This window comes from Colobus angolensis, unplaced genomic scaffold (genome assembly GCF_000951035.1).
Source record: "Colobus angolensis palliatus isolate OR3802 unplaced genomic scaffold, Cang.pa_1.0 Scaffold107, whole genome shotgun sequence".
In the NCBI taxonomy this organism is placed as follows: Eukaryota; Metazoa; Chordata; class Mammalia; order Primates; family Cercopithecidae; genus Colobus; species Colobus angolensis.
Window position 1 is genome coordinate 3,999,745 of NW_012111697.1, and position 5,302 is coordinate 4,005,046.

The following is a 5,302-nucleotide window of genomic DNA, read 5'->3' on the forward strand; positions in this document are numbered from 1 at the left end:
CCCTCCCTTCCCCTCCCCTCCCCTTCCCTTCCCTTCCCTCTTCCCTTCCCTTATCCTTTCCTTCCTTCCTTTCTTTCCTTCTTTTCTTTTTTTTTCAGACAGGGTCTTGCTCTGTTGCCCAGGCTAAAGTGCAGTGGCATGATCACAGCTCACTGTATCCCTGAACTGCTAGGCCCAAGCGATCCTCCCACTTCAGCCTCCCGAGTACCTGGGACTATAGGCATGTGCCACCACACCTGGCTAATTTAAAAATTATTTTTAGATAGAGAGAGGTCTCACTGTGTTGTCCAGACTGGTCTCCAACTCCTGGGCTGAAGTGATCCTCCCACCTTGGCCTCCCAAAGTGCTGCGATTATAGGCAGGAGCCACCACACCCCACCCCTGCTCTCTCTTTGTTGAAAAGAAAGACTAATGAGTGCTAGAGAATCAGGGACAAAATTCACAGGAGATAGGGTAAATAAACATAGGCACATCCACACAAAAGAATACGATGCAGCTATAAAACAGAATGTAGAGGCACTCTGTGAACTGACATACTATTGTCAGGCACATATTATGTGAAAAAAAGGAAGGTTCTAAATAGACTATCTCAGCTTTTAGTCATTGTGGTAGCCCCCAAAAGCTATCCATGTCCTAATTCCTGGAAACTGTGACTATTACTTTATTTATTTATTTAGAGACAGGGTTTTGCTGTCACCCAGGTTGGAGTGCAGTGGCGTGATCTCGGTTCCTGCGGCATCAAACTCCCCAGGATCAGGCAATCCTCCCACTTCAGCCTCCCAAGTAGTTGGGACTACAGGCATGTGCCACATGCCCGGCTAATTTCTATATATTTTTTAGAGATGGGGTTTTGCCTTGTTGCCCAGGCTGGTCTCAAATTCCTGGGCTCAAGCAGTCCTCCCACCTTGGCCTCCCAACGTGCTGAAATTACAGGCATGAACCACTGTGCCAGGCTGAATATTACCTTATATGACAAAACATGTGACTAAGTTAAGGATCTTGAGATGAGGAGATTATCCTGGGTCATCCGGGTTGGCCCTAAATGCCACTACAAGTATCCTCATAAGTGGGAGGAGAAGATATTACCACAGAAAAGAGGAGAGGGCAATGTAACCATGGAGGCAGAGCCTGGAGAGATGTGGCCACAAGCCAAGGACTGCCTGCAGCCACCAGGAACCAGAACAGGCAAAGAAGAGATTCTCCCCCAGAACCTCCAGTGGAGTACAGCCCTGCCGACACCTTGTTTTTGGCCCAGGAAAGCCGATTTGGACTCCTGGCCTCCAGAACTGTTAGAAAATCATTTGTCTTGTTTTAAGCCACCGAGTTTGTAACAAGCAGTATGGGAAACTAATAGTGTAATAAAGGGAGAAATAAGAATGTCTTTCACATTTGCTGGTATTTGAAACCATGGTGATGTGGTTTGGCTCTGTGTCCCCACCCAAATCTCATCTTGAACTGTAATCCCCATGTGTCAAGGGAGGGACATGATGCTGTTCCCATGATACTGAGTGGGTTCTCATGAGATCTGATGTTTTAAAAGTGGCAGTTCCCCTCTTGCTCTCTTTCTCTCCTGCCTCCATGTAAGATGTTTGCTTCCCCTTTGCCTTCCACCATGATTGTAAGTTTCCGGAGGCCTCCCCAGCCATTCAGAATGGTGAGTCCATTAAACCACTTTCCTTTATGAATTACCCAGTCTCAGAGAGTTGTTTATAGTAGTGTGAGAACAGACTAATACACATAGGAAGGACACACAAGAAACTAAAGAGGCTCCCAGTGGGGAGGAGGTGGATGGGATGAACGGAGATGGGGAGAGCCAGGACTTCTCAGACAAAGGCAGATGGAGGTGGAGGGGGCGGGCAGCTGGCGAATGAGCACAGAAAGGCTGACTCAGAGAAGAGCAGTGGCACCCAGAGAGCAGAACCCCGGGGCACACAGCCAGGGAATCTGGCTGCTGCAGTCAGCTTCCCTCTAAGATCCCAATGTTCTCAGTGGCCCCACTCTTCTTGGACACAAACATGAGATCCATTGCAACAGCATTCCCCATTCTTATTGCCACCATCTCCCAGGCAGAATCTGCCAATGGACTACTCGTATCTACTCTCTGCCATTTCCTTACTAACATAACTCCAACCTTCTTTGAGGCCATAATGTGTCCTGCTAAAAGACTACGTTTCCCAGGATCCTTTGCAGCTGGGTGGGGCCATGTGACTACCTTCTGGCCAATGAATGCTTTAGTGTTGTTTGGGACCTCTGGGATGGTGCCTTAAACCGAAGGGATGATCAACGGGATTCAGCAGCTCAAAGAGGAAAGGAAGAAAGTCAATATCCTAAGAAACATCTCCTTAATTGGTCTTTCTCTTGTTCCTCTGGATAGCAGCTTTTATAATGGGCAATATTGCTTTCTAAAAAAGTACCTTAAGCAGACAGCAAGTGTTCCCCTTTGAATGCAGTCAAATGCTCTACCACTGAGCTATACCTCCATGTTCCCCTTTGTATAAACTATTTTAGTCTTGCTGGTCATCTTCTCCAGAGTATGGGGTGGCATATACTGCTAGAAGTCCTTTTTTTCTTTCTTACTAATGTAACTCAAAATTTATTCAGGCTGATTAAATGCCCAGCTAAAAGACCACAATTCCCAGCCTCTTTTCCAGTTGGGGGTGACCAGTGATGAAAAGGTGCCATTGAATGGGGTTTCTGGGAAGGCCTTATAAAGGGAGTTGATTCAGTTTAGACCTGAACACTTTTTGCTCTTTCTCCCTTCCCTTTTCCTCCTATAAGGAATGGTAGCAATGGTGGCTAGGGCACTGGCAGCCACCTTGAATGGAAGCCACAGGCTAAGGATGAGAGAGCAGAAAGAGGCCAGGCACGGTGGCTCACACCTGTAATTCCAACACTTTGGAGGCCAAGGTGGGAGGATCATTTGAGGTCAGGTGTTTGAGACCAGCCTGGCCAACATGGCAAAACCCTGTATCTACTAAAAATACAAAAATTAGCTGGGTATGGTGGCACGCAGCTGTAATTCTGTAATTCCAGCTACTTGGGTGGCTGAGGCATGAGAATCCCTCGAACTCGGGATGTGGAAGTTGCAATGAGCTGAGACCATGCCACTGCATTCTAGCTTGGGTGACAGAATGAGACTTTCAAAAAAAAAAGGAAAGAAAGAGAGAAAGAGAGATAGGACCCTCATTTCTGATGACTGTGGAACTACTATCCCAGTGCTGGTTTGCCAACCTCTGTAATTGGTCTATATGAGGGAAAATAAACCCTGTAATAGACTGTATTACTGTTCAGAATGTCTGCTGCCTCCCTCCACATGAGGATTTCACATGCCCACTCCATTGACTTGAGGCTTGCTATATACTTGCTCCAGTCAAAGAATGCCAGTGAAAGTGACATGGGCCTCTTCTAAATATAAAATTGACCAAGAGCCAGCAGATGATTCACTCCACTTCTCTTTTCCTCCTCCCGCAAGAACAGCAATATTCCAAATAGGGACAGTTTCTTCAGCCTGAGACCCCAGTTAAGAAACTGTAGAGTAGGACCACAAATGACCTGCAAAGGACATAGTGTGAGCAAGAAATACACCTTTGGGCCAGGTGTGGTGATTCATGCCTGTAATCCCAGCACTCTGGGAGGCCAAAGCAGGAGGACTGATTGAGCCCAGGAGTTCCAGCCTGGGCAACACAGTGAGACTTCATTTTTTTTTTTTTCCAGATGGAGTTTCGCACTTGTTGCCTAGGCTGGAGTGCAGTGGCACGATCTCGGCTCACTGTAACCTCTGCCTCCTAGGTTCAAGTGATTCTCTCGCCTCAGCCTCCCGAGTAGCTGGGATTACAGGCACCTACCACCACACTAGGCTAATTTTTTGTATTTTTAGTAGAAATGGGGCTTTTTTTTTTTGGAGACGAGTCGCTCTGTCACCCAGCCTAGAGTGCAGTGGCATGATCTTGGCTCACTGCCACAATCCTGGCTCACTGCAACCTCCGCCTCCCAAGTTCACGCGATTCTCCCATCTCAGCCTCCTGAGTAGCTGGGATTACAGGCACGTGCCACCACACCTGGCTAATTTTTGTATTTTTAGTAGAAATGGAGTTTCACCATGTTGGCCAGGCTGGTCTCGAACTCATGTCCTTAGGTGATCCACCCGCCTCAGCCTCCCAAAGTGCTGGGATTGCAGGTGTGAGCCACTGCATCCGGCCTGGAATTTTATTTAGTCTTGATGTGACACATGCAACAACACAGATGAATTCTGAGGGCCATTAGGATAAGTGAAAAAAGCCAGTCAAATACTGACGATTCCACTTATATGAGGCAGAACAGTCAAATTCCTAGAGACAGACAATGGAATGGTGGTTGCCAAAAGCTTGGTGGAGAGGGAAAGAGGGAATTGTCCAATGGGGATAGAGTGTTTTAGGAGAGGAAAAAGTTCTGGAGATTGGTTATATAACAGTGTGAATATCCTTAACATTAGTGAATTGTACACTTAAAAATGATCAAGATGGTAGATTTTATGTGTATTTTGCCACAATTAAAAATAATTTTAATAGGCCAGACACAGTGGCTCATGCCTGTAATCCCAGCACTTTGGGAGGCCGAGGTGGGCAGATCACTTGTGGTCAGACCTCAAGTGATTTTGAATTCAAGTTCAAGACCAGCCTGGCCAACATGGTGAAACCTCCGTCTCCACCAAAATTACAAAAATGAGCCAGGCCTAGTGGCGTGTCCCTGTAATCCCAGCTACTCGGGAGGCTGAGGCAGGAGAATTACTTGAACCTGGGAGGTGGAGGTTGCAGTGAGCCGAGATCACACCACTGCACTCCAACCTGGGTTACAGAGCAAGACTCCATCTCAAAAAAAAAAAAATTGTTTTAAGTTTTAAAAAATAAGCTTTCTCAGTGGTTGTGGGTGGGGATTATCTGATGAGGGACCCTCTAAAGATGCCCCACTTCTCCGGTTTCCTGGTGCCACTTGTTCCCAGCATCTGCTCTTGCCCTCTTAGATGTTAACACGCTCTCTATTTAGACCTGGGCTCAAGGCTACCCATAATAAAGACCTCCTTTTCCAGTCTTATTTGCAGCCAGGGGTGGCCACATGATCAAGTGCTGGCCAGTCTGTCCTTAGCAGCTGCCAGAAACTGTGAGACTGTAAATGTTTATTTCAAGCTGCTAAATTTGGGGATCGTTTGTTATAAAGCATTAGATAACTAAGACACGGCTGGGCGCAGTGGCTCAAGCCTGTAATCCCAGCACTTTGGGAGGCCAAGACGGGCGGATCACGAGGTCAGGAGATCGAGACCATCCTG

The 5,302-nt window shown here is 47.0% G+C and overlaps 1 protein-coding gene and 1 long non-coding RNA gene across 5 annotated transcripts in view; one reads left to right on the forward strand and one right to left on the reverse strand.

The window, feature by feature from the left end:
• Nucleotides 1-1,356, forward strand: part of LOC105516409 — a 28,855-nt gene extending 27,499 nt beyond the window's left edge. Inside the window, exon 4 of the long non-coding RNA XR_001002482.1 lies at nucleotides 1,092-1,356. This is a non-coding gene — a long non-coding RNA (uncharacterized LOC105516409). The remainder of the gene's footprint in view (nucleotides 1-1,091) is intronic.
• The window catches only part of THAP8 (THAP domain containing 8), a 25,215-nt gene that overhangs the window by 6,686 nt on the left and 13,227 nt on the right, over nucleotides 1-5,302 (reverse strand). The window lies entirely within an intron of this gene.